The sequence below is a fragment of the Colias croceus genome, chromosome 2 (genome assembly GCF_905220415.1).
Source record: "Colias croceus chromosome 2, ilColCroc2.1".
Taxonomy (NCBI): Eukaryota; Metazoa; Arthropoda; class Insecta; order Lepidoptera; family Pieridae; genus Colias; species Colias croceus.
Genome location: NC_059538.1, coordinates 2,720,391 through 2,732,688, shown reverse-complemented (window position 1 = coordinate 2,732,688; position 12,298 = coordinate 2,720,391). Strand labels below are relative to the sequence as shown.

General features: G+C 31.7%; 1 protein-coding gene across 1 annotated transcript in view; it reads right to left on the bottom strand.

Moving 5' to 3' along the window:
* LOC123705476 (protein obstructor-E-like) overlaps positions 1 to 11,981 on the bottom strand; it is a 58,727-nt gene extending 46,746 nt beyond the window's left edge. Inside the window, exon 1 of the mRNA XM_045654263.1 lies at positions 11,855 to 11,981. The gene's annotated coding sequence lies outside the window, so the exon portion shown is untranslated. The remainder of the gene's footprint in view (positions 1 to 11,854) is intronic.
* Positions 11,982 to 12,298: the final 317 nt, after the last annotated feature.

Here is a 12,298-nt window from a genome sequence, read left to right as displayed (position 1 = left end):
AGTATTAAGAAGCGGTCTGTTTATGACATAATTCATTTTAACGTGGGTGCGAAATTTATTTTAATTTAATTCAGTAGGTCAGCGGTCTTTATATTATAACAAAATCTAAACATACATATAAAAATTTAGGAGAAATGTTTAAAATACTTCACTAGCGAACCGCCTCGGCTGCGCACGGATGATGTATAAACCTTCTTGAATGGCTCTATCTACCTCTATTAAAATTAAATCCGCATCCTAATCCGTTGCGTTGTTTTAGAGAACTAAGCATGCGTACCGTTTACAGACAGACATACAGTGGAAATCGAATTTTTCATACTAGGTAGTAATGAAGATTCTCCTACGAAATGACATGAATCGCATAAATTGCGATATATGTCTTGGGGAAGCTTTTGCCCAGCATAAATTACAATAAGCTTCGTATCCTATAACATTTTCTTCAAACAACAAACAATTTGCGTGTACCAACTACCATTGCATAAAAAATTATACCAAAAACCCATGTTACAATCATAGTTCAATGACTGCGAATCTAAAGACAATGCGAAGATTCTCGTAAGAGCTTGTTCACACTGTTGCATCAGTAAAAACGAGGTTGCGGTGAAAACGAGGCAATTAGCAGCTGTTATGTCACATCTCCTGGTGTTTTTTTATCTTATATTTATACATATAAAGTAGCTTTCCGTCCCCGGCTTCACTAACTTCGCTTTGTCTAAAACTACAACCAACCTTCCTCTCGAATCACTCTATCTATTAAAGAACCGCATCAAAATCCATTGCGTAGTTATAAATATTTCAGAATACATAGAGACCATTAGAGACATTGCTACGACCAATCTTCTTCAGAATACAGTCGAAGCCGTAGTAAAATTATTCTTAAGTAAAATACATGCATATAAAATAATTGTCATATCAGAGTGCTAGTCATAAATTTTTGGTTGGAGTTTGTATGTTTTAAAAGCTTTTAAATTTGCTGTGTGCCGGTAAATAAATGGCATCATTTACTCTAAAAAAGCCCGTTTTTTGCGACATATCCATTGTGTATGCATCTCTATGAAAAATAATACGACGTTGACACGTTTACAAATATGTTTTGTGAAAGCTGTTTTTTTGCGTAAAAACTTTTACCGCGGGCCAAAAGTTAAAATTAAACAATCAGGAGATTTACCTGTACCTACTAAAATAGGAAAAATCGTGTCGGAAGTGAAACTTCTTTGGCAAGATTCAAAGATACCAAAATCGTCGCCTTACTCCATGACGTGATGGCATTACCATGAACTTTAAATTTTACTATTAACCCGGCTAAAGAAGTTTCACTTCAAAAATCTGTTTACCTAACTTCTTCTTAGTATATTACTTAATACATATACTGCATAATATATTTGAACCTCTTTCTCAATGGATTCGCAACGCACCAGTTAATTCCAAGCAATAAAAATAGTAACGGCATTACACACGCGTTTTAAATTTATAATGTATTTACATTACAATAAAATAAAGAATTATACCGAATAATGTTTATCAATGAAGTTATTGCTTCAATACCTATATTGTTTTTTTCACATTCTTTAGGAATAATTCGGTTTGGGCGTAGCTTTGCATAATTTAGTATTTACCTACATTTAAATCATTATAAAGTTGATACCTACATTTATTGATTTTTATTTTTCTTCTCATTTCATTAGCCTATTCGAAGACAAACTATATTTTCTATCAAATTGAAATCCATACTAATATTATAAATGCGAAAGTAACTCTGTCTGTCTGTCTGTCTGTTACTCAATCACGCCATAACTACTGAACCAATTTGCATGAAATTTGGTATAGAGATATTTTGAAACCCGAGAAAGGACATAGGATAGTTTTTATCCCGGAAATCCTACGGGAACGGGCTTTTCTTTGAAAACGCGGGCGAAGCCGCGGGCGGAAAGCTAGTTTATTATAATTGTTATCATTTCTAGGGATATCGTAAGCCCGCGGCTTCCTTCGCGACCTACACAGAAAGCGGCTATATATATTATTATATATGCTTTGCTCACATAAGCTATAATTCCGAGAAGAGCCGGAGCTAACAGCTAATATTATATAATATCTATATATTAGAGTTACAAGCTAATATTTGTATTGGTTTGTAGTTGTTGGATCAAGTGATGCGTTTTCAACTAAAACCAGTCAAGTGCGATTCGCGCGTTTAAAATAATATGTTCGTATGCAAATATATATAAGTGCCTACTTAGTTAAATATATATTTTGCGACTTAAGCGGCCGTGCAATGCTCGCGCAAGTAGGGATGTGACCTCGATTCAGAAAAATCGATTACTCAATAATCGATTTTTTTTGTTTAGAAATAAATCGATTTGTGAAAAATCGATTTTAAAAAAAAAAAAATCGATTTTTCTTTTCACCTCGACTTTTTATGCGAAAAAACCTATTCGATGTAAGGTAAAAGCCCCAATACCGGACCATGTACCAGTACCAGAACACTCCATGCATTTATAATATATATACCTATATATTTGTGAATATAGATATACAAATACATGGAGTACAGATGGCGCTGATTTTTAATCGACTTGTTCAGTAAACTTACTTACCAATTTTTTCATAATACTGAAGTTAGCTGTCACGTGTAAATTTTAAAATTTATCACAAATTAATTACAGTAAAAAAAAGCTTCTAAAAATTTTCATTTGTAATTTTTATTAATTTTCACATGTGAAATTTTTGAATTAATTTTTTGAAGTGAAACTTCTTTATCGGGGTTGGAAAAAAATGTAGTGTAACATTTTTTCGTTACGCATGACATTTTTCCGTTACGCGCGATCTTTTTCTTATCCCTACCACGCGTGATTCGATGTATTTCAGTAAAGTTGCATAATATAGTAAATTATTTTTTGAAAAATAAGGTCATAAAGAAGTTTCACTTCTTACGTGTGTACACTAGTACACTAGTACACGCACACATTTTTTTTATAATAATTTAATTGCCATCAAATATCATTAATATTTTTAGTCTGTCAACTTTAGTGTCATAATTTGTCATCCATCGCACAGATAGCACCAAAGAATATACTACTCACCTTCGGCGAGGATAGCACTATTTACAAAAATCGATGTAAACTGTGTAATTCTTATAATCGATTTATTAAAAATCGATTTTTACCATTATTAAAATCGATTATAAAAAATCGAAAATGGAAAAAAAAAAATCGATTAAAGTAATAATCGATTATTTATTCACTTCCCTACGCGCAAGCACTGTCGCGTGGCAGGCTGCGAAAGCACGTTGTTTTTAGGTTATTATCGAGTTATTTTCGAGAGAATATCTAAAAATGGACGTTAGTAACATATTTACGGATGAGCAAGACGAGGCACTAATAAAGGACAATGTCCGGAATGGCCCTATGCAACAAAATGGATTGGAATACACGATAATTAACTGTCTATTTTATTATATTAGTTGCAAATACATTTGTAACACGGACTAGCTGTATGCCAAAATGAACAATAAAAAGTATTTTACGCGATTAATAACATTAATGGCCGCCATCTTCACCAAACGTCATGTCGTGTCGATAAAGAATAGGGATGGACGATTGATTGTAATCGTCCGACTGAATTTTTAATTTCCATAAAGTATAATTTAAATCGATTTTAAATCGATTCAAATCGTAAGCCAATGTATCGACTCACAAAAAATCGTGGTCTAAAAGATCGATTTATAAAAATCTATTTTATTTTTCAAGTTTCAAGCATGCGCCGCTTCTATTTACTATTTTTTCTCATTCCTAAACGAATTCTTAGAATACAGGTACCTGTTAATAGATTCTATGCATTTAAACGTTTAACTTACATTATACACTTAGGCTTTAGAAAAAAAACTGCATAGGTACCTACCCAATTATCTAGGGAGGTGCTTAAAATAGCTAAATATAATATTATGATATTGCTTTTCAGTTTCTTAAAAATCACTAAGCTATGAAAAACTAATATCTAATATTCGTTGTTATGGTTCCATTATAACCTCAAAATTTGATTCTTTTTTTGGAATATATCTATTCTGCAGCTAGTCCGCTATAAAAATAAGATCATTTAGGAGTTTACTAATGATCGACAACACAAAATATAATTTTCGGATGTTCTTGGTTCCAGGGCGAACAATGTATGGGCGCAGAGCAATCTCTTTTAGTGTCTCAACATGCAATTTTGTAAGTTTTAAGTGAAACGGGCTCCTTTCGACTTTTGAAAATTGGGTCTGCTGGGCTTCGCTCCATACTATAGTAGTAACGAAGCAAAAGATCATCATCCACTTCTTCTTCTAATAATATTTTTTTAATTGATCGGTTCATTCCTACTGTACCACACAACCGTCAGGTATGGACTAATAACTGTGACTGACGCCGGAGTCGCGCTGCTCGGAAGCCAATCTGCGTCTAAGCCGCTGCGACAATGACGCAGCGGCTTAGACGCTGCGGCCGTTGCGATAGAGCCGCGCTGGTCGGAAGTCCACCTTTACCAACTCAAATGTATTACTTTCGCATATAATCCTTTTACTTTTTCCTTTACTTATAGTACTTTTTACAAAATGTTTTTAGCAACGTCTAAGGTTATTGAACTTGCTAATTTTATTCATACGAGTATAAACGGTTGTATTATTTATTTGGTCGACTGACGTATTTCGGAAAAACTTTAATCGAATCGAACCGACGAAAAACTTTTTCCATAGTTCTTAGTGAGCGTTTTTACAACTTTTAAACTTTTTCACTTCCGTGCGTTTTGAGAAAAACGGTGAATTAACAGAAAACAGAAGAGCAAGATTTTACGATCAAGAATTTTCAGCTACGGAACTCTAAAAATAAATAACTGGAATTCAAATAGCTTAAGTTGAAACCTAATAATTAGTATTCATAGAAAGCACTTAAGTATTTACTGTTATGTACATATTATTGTTTAACGATTGTTTTACACATAAACGGTATAATGATTTGCGGGTTAAGCAATTTTAGGCGCGGTCAGTTTATTGATGGGTGTAATTTATTCATTATATTCGAACAAAAGAACTCGGCCTAGCAAACCTATTAAAAAAATATATTTTAACACTAAAACTAAAGTTTCCTATATTTTAGGATATAATATTTGCTCATATAAGTGAAAGTTCCGTCGGCTGACCTCGTCACCGTTGGAGAGACGAAGTCCAAAAAGATCTGGACATCCTTCAAGTAGAAGACCTCAACACCAGGGCGCTAAGGCGCGATACCTGGAAGCTTTTGGTGTCGGAGGCCAAGATCCTCTTTGGGTCGTTGCGCCGTTCAAGTAAGTAAGTATAAGTGAAAGCTCGGTTCCCAAGTAAATATCCAAAATTTCATAATAACCCAACAAACACATGCTATTTCTTTATTGTTTTTAACAACTCCTATTTGGTTACGTGAGCACGGTACGCAACTAGCTAACAAAATTAAAAAGTAACATTTCGATATTATACATTAGAAACTTTTTGACATCACGATGTAACTAAAGCCGGCTACTCACGTACCTACAGCAGGGGCAATATTGGAATTGCACTCTTAATTGTGATGTGTATAGGCAACTTAGAGAACAGCTGAAATTGCTCCGACCGGCGCGCCGTGGAAATGACATTATTCTAATATTGCTCCTGCGGCAGGTACGTGAGTAGCAGGCTTTAGAGAACAGCTGAAATTGCTCCAACCGCCGTGCAACCGAGATTGTTCTAACATTGCCCCTGCGGCAGGTGCGTCAGAAGCAGGATTTAGAGAAAAGCTGAAATTGCTCCAACCGCCGTGCAACCGAGTTTATTCTAATATTGCTCCTGCGGCAGGTACGTGAGTAGCCGGCTTTACGGCACGATCCCCATAAAAAATATATTTAAATGTAACGAGCGTTCACATAGCATTTACATCCAAAATATGTGTATGGAATAAATTGTTTAACAAGTGTGTCGTATTACATTGTGGACAGGAATAAGTATTGTGTTTGCTTTTAGAATTGGGTTTTTGAATATTTTTTTTGTGATAAATAGAAAGATTATATATTAGTTTTATTTCTATTTATTTCTTATTGTTTGCAATAATTCAAAAGTTATTTCAAAATAAAAAATAATTTTTGAATCCAGCACCGAAGACAATATCTTTATTATTTAAAAAAAGGTTTTGAAATTAAAAGTTTAATGAAGTCCGGCAAACCTTGAATAATTCAAATGCTTGTCTAAGTATAACAGTCGTGAAATCATTACGGAATTCAATATTTATTCTAAATGCGTTTGTCCTCCTTTAGCCAAATCGGGTAACAAATTTAGCGAGTAAAATATAATGAAGATGACCTCATATTTTTCGGTAGAAATATTAATAAATTTTAATTAGAACACAATTTTATTTTTTTAATAATTTATTTGTGTTATTTTGTATTCTTGTATAGAGTTTTTTTTTAAAGTATGTTATGTTATTTGAATAAAAATGTTGTTATTATTTATTTATAAACGTTTCTCAATAATGTTTAAAATATAATTTCAAATCAGTTCAATTTTAAATTCTCAAAAAAGCTTCTTTGATAAAAAGGACAAAGCTTAAATATTTTACGTTACGTTGAACTTCTAAAGGAGTTACTATTTATTATGATATATTTATATTTGTATTCTGAATAAAAATTTGCTTTTATTTTGATTATTATATATAAAATTTATTTATAACATAAATACAGAAATCTAAAATATATTAATTTTCTTAGGAAACAAACACTTGCTCTTGGTACAAAAACCGGTTGTGAATCTAGTCTTATTAAAGGTTTAATCTACAATCTAATGATCTGCAATCATTTTATTTAATAGCAACGCTAATAATCTTTTCTTAATATTAAATTATTCCATGAACTTCAATAAGTACTCTGGAATAAATATAAATTAAAAACATCCTTCCTATTATCCTATCCTATCCTACTGATATTATAAATATGCGAAAGTTTGTGAGGATGTGTGTGTGTTTGTTACTCTTTCACGAAAATACTTCTGAACCGATTACAATGAAATTTAGCACACAGATAGAAGATAATATATACATAGGATAAGTTTTATCCCAGAAATATCACGGGAACGGGAACTATGCGGGTTTTTCTTCGAAAACGCGGGCGGAAAGCTAGTAAAAAATAAATTCTTAAATTGATAGATACGCAATCATTCTCTACTATGTTATATTTTACAAAATATCTCAATAGTGTTAATACTTACAATAATTAAAAAGAAACTTCAAAATAGTTTCAGAGAAATGCGGAGACTAGAACATATTATCCAAACGTATTACACATGCCTTTAAATTCTTTGCACAATTCGAAGCTCTAAAAACCATTGCAATTCTACAAATATTTCATACATTTGTGTCTAATTGATAATTTTTTTAACCAATAAACGATAAATGCATTGCTACCGCAAAACATTACTTCCGTGAGAAATATAATTACATTGGAATCTTCATATAATTATACTGTAAAATGTCAACTAGTGATGTTACCTACTGTACGTGTATTTAATTGATTTTTTATACTGTGGTATTTATTGTTAATGCTCTATAATATGAAGATGATCTAATGAACAGGTGGAAGAAATGTCAACCTTTGTCATTACAATTATGAAATTACAAAAATAATGGTTTATAAGTATAAAAAAGACAATTACATTAATGGTGTATAATAAAATATAATACAATAATTATCTACTGAGTCAACTCTACTAATATTATAAAGCTGAAGACTTTGTTTGTTTGAACGCGCTAATCTCGAGAACTACTGGTCCGATTTGAAAAATTCTTTCGGTGTTAGATAGCTCATTTATCGAGGAAGGCTTTATATCATCACGCTACGGCCAAGAGGAGTGGAGAAACGGGAGTGAAACGGCGCGGAGCAGCTTGTAAAATATAAATAAAATAAATATTAACGACCATCACCTTAGCCATCACCTGCGTTCCACTGCACGTATCGCGATGAAACATACATTCGATAAATCTTCTGTAGTACTTGAATATGAAAAGATGAATCATCGCGATACGTAGAGGTAACTCTTTAAAATACAACTGAATTAATATGAGGCTTTTATTAAAGAAAAATGTTGGGTATTAAGACTTGTCAGATCTTCTTTTCTTCACTACAAAGTTAAAACAAAGTCGCTTTTTCTGTCCCTATTTCCCTATGTCCCTTTGTATGCTTAAATCTTTAATACTACACAACGGATTTTGATGCGGTTTTTTTAATAGATAGAGTGATTCACGAGGAAGGTTTTAGTATATAATTTATTAGGTTTTAGCAAAGAGGGCGAAGCCGCAGGCGGTAAGCTAGTTTAAGCATAATGAAAATTATAGCTCAAGATATTCCATTTTCTTTAAATAGGTATATGGGCGTTTAACATGTTATGGAAAAAGGTCTTATTACAGTTCATGCTGTAATGTTTTTGTACCATGACCTACACAATGAGATAATGAATTCTAAGATTAGTATCGAATAAATAAGCCCGTGTACATAATATTAACAATTATTTTTTGTTTAAAGCTTTTGAACTGATTTAAAAACACGCATTTTAATGTTCCTGTCAACACGATAGTTATAAAGTTTTTTTAATTAATTTTGTATCATCAATCGTGTCTTTAAATTATCTCATATTCAATTTAAAATCCACTTAAAATATTATGCACAACATGGTTAGATTTATGAAAAATAATAGTTGTAAACGCAGCCTTATCCCAGGCCTTACAAACAGGACGCAGTACTAGATGTATTCCAGTCTATATCTTAAAGGTCAATCAGTTGATAGCTTATAAAATACTAGAGAATGTTATCGCTAATAGGCGTGAGAATCTGTATTACTGTATTTACATTAATAGCCACGTTTAAATATAGATTTGCGGGTTTTATCGTCATCTAGTCCTCTTATAAATAGGATTTATATTATTGTCATTAATTATGACGTCATCTAGTCCTATAAATAGTATCTATATTGTCATTAACTTATAAGTTGCAATATAATAAGTATGAACGGTAACTTAGTTCGCTTATTAAGAAAATAAACTTGTAAATTAATTATCCGTTTATAATATGCATTCGGTGCGTTTTAAATCATCCATCTATTACTTTATGAATGGCCATATTAAAAAAGGTTTAAAAGCATGCAAAATAGGTAACAAGTCTTTGGATTTCCCACTAATTTATATCGGAGTTTCTCATATTATCATAAGAAGAAAAATTGAAAATATTCCTACTTTGACAATGGCTATAATATTCAAATGTTAAAAAATACGTAACTTTAGCAATATCACTTTAACATTAGAATGTTACCAATATTTAAAAACAACCATGACATTGATATTCGTTCAAACTTGAATACCTAATTATTCGCAAGTGAAATAGCACAGTTATTTTTTACCCTCAATTCAAATACCTAACTGTTGAGTTTGAGTTCAGCTTAAATTATCGATTACGGTTCTGCCAGAGGTCGTTGTTATTTTTTTAAAGAAACGGTTTACAATTAACTTTCATAATATTTTTACTTGGGAAACATACACCAGTTTTTTTTATAACTACCCATGAAAGTATGTATTGCCAATAGCAGCAAATGTCGGAAACTTTTTGTGACAGTAATTAAGTGTGGGGAAAATATTTGTTCGTTCCTATGTGTTTCGGCATAATTGGATATATAGAGCTACGAATAATAATTATCGTTTTAGTTTATTATTAGCATAATCGTAATCTTTAAAATTACGGTAAAGTTTAATTGTCCATTGTTTATCTGTCCATTAAGCTACTCTCTCTGTGTAAGCGTCTTTTTTGTAACTTTTTCAAAAATAGCGAAAATAAATCAAACTCAAGGACGATATTTTTACTAAATAAATCCATTATTTTATGAAAAGGCAAACAAATAATTTCAAATAACACGATATATTTTACTTGTCAACGTTCAGGGACACAAAAGAATGCGCGCCGATGTCACTAAAATATTCATTTTATTTAGGAATGCAGGTACTAAATGTGTTTTACTTACAATACGGAAAACCGGTACGCATAAAATATGTTTGAAATTTGGTCTAGAAATATTATAAACTGTAGGTATAATACATCATTTTGTTAATGTAGGCGCTTTATAAACTTTTAAATCGTTATTTGGAATTCTTGTGTTTGATTCTTTATTTGATCAAATATTCTGAAAGTCAAAAGAGATAAAAAAATTTCTGGATAAGACTCACACTATTTTAAAAGTAACGACTAAAATATGTTAAAAATTCGATCACGAGGCGGGACTCGAACCCTATATGCTATATAAATTATATTTATAAAGCATTTGATTGCATTAAACCAAAAATATCAAATCTATAACATAAAAATGAATCGCAAAATGTGTTGGTAAGTAAGCGCATAACTCGAGAACAACTGAACCGATTTCGTTAATTTTTTTTTTATTACATTTCTTGAAGTACGAGGATGGTTCTTATGGAGAGAAAACGTAAAAATGTACCACGGGCGAAGCCGGGGCAGACCGCTAGTTAAATAATATTTTCACAAATGACATTTAACAAAAAAGTATCCCTTCTTTTTTGTTTCGAAATACAACAAATAAAAAAATAAAAAAAAAAACAATTATACGCTTATGAATCTCTAAATTCTTCATATGGAATTATTCTCTAGGGAGAGTCTGGAACCTTCTATCAAACTCAATTAATCTGAGGCTAGTTGGAGTTGTACAATGTTTTAATTTATTTATGAAGGGTGGAAGAGCAGATTTCGTACTAATTTCGACTTCGAATTGAGCTAGGAATAAATGATATGAGCAAAGCTAGGAATAATGTTGTCATAACTTTAATTGTATTTCTACATTATTAGTAAATGTAAAATGGAATTGTTCGGATATTTAAATAAATGGCTTACAAAAAATAATTATTATGTCCAATGTCTAATAATGTTTGAATAATTATTGATCAGGTTCAGATGATTTTTAAAATATTAAATGAACGAAAGTTATAAAAATATAAATATATTATAGCTCTTTATGAAGGGGGTTAAATAGGGGACGACAAATTTTACAGAAAACTATCATTAATTGCACGCGAGTGTACACACATACAGAAAACTAGTTTGTAAACTTATTAGTAAGCTGTTTATATAAAATAGTTGCAAATAAGCAAAGGTAGGTTGTTGATAGCGATAATAACAATTATTTAGATTATATAACAGAAACCGGCTTTAAAGGTCTAAGCTGCCCTTTTTCGTTTTTGTAATTATTTGCTAATATATGCGAAAAACTTGTATAGTTTATACCTGTGTTTTTATTGACTCTATAAAAACAACTATATAAATTTTCCTTTATAAATAAAACAGTTATCTTAATTATAAACGTATTATTTATATCCATCCCCTACCTTAGGTGGCCTGGAAGAAATCGCTTTTAAGCGATAAGGTCACCTTTTGTACTTTACCTCGCATCTATACATCTATATAATATGTATACTGTTTATTGTAATGTTAAATGGTGTGGTACAATAAATGTTTGAATAAATAAACTTTTACTAAACGGTTAAAAAACTAATTAGCAAATTGTTAAGATGTCGAAGATAATATAGAGCAATAATTATTGATGTATTTTCACTGATTACACATGTCGTGACTGCAAATTATCCCAACTATGTTCTTACATCTTTTGTCATCTACAACTTTCACTATCCATGCACGAACGTATGACATAATATATGCATTGATTTATCTTCGAGGAGAAATCTCTCGTGAAAACTGAGAAAAAGCCATTTACAAATAAACCGCCAAATTTTAAATTTGGAACTGTCAATTCAGAAGATACAGAAAAAAAACTTACATTTGCTAGGATACTGGCACAACACAATTAAAAAAAAAGTAATTCCAAAGTATAGAAGTGGTTTGCTCGATACACCAAGTATGACTGGGGTATCGTCGCCGGCGCAGGTGAATGTGAACGTCACTTACCACTCTTGTTTCGCTAGCATTACCCGGCTGATTGCGCAGACACTGCTACCATTCAACCATTAATATAACACCCGTACTCCTTAATTTGGCTGGGTTATTGTGCGTTGAACTTCGCGGTCTATTTGTCTGAATTGTTATGCGTCGCGAGTAAATTCATTTTTATTCAACGGCTCCGCGAAGCATCTTCGGTAAAAATAGACCGGCCCACTTTATCCTGTCATTGTCAGTAAAAGGAAAACAAACTGTTTCTACAAGAATGAACCTTACTTGACGCAATAATAAAGGGATTTTTTATAGTATATGCAGGAATTTTGTA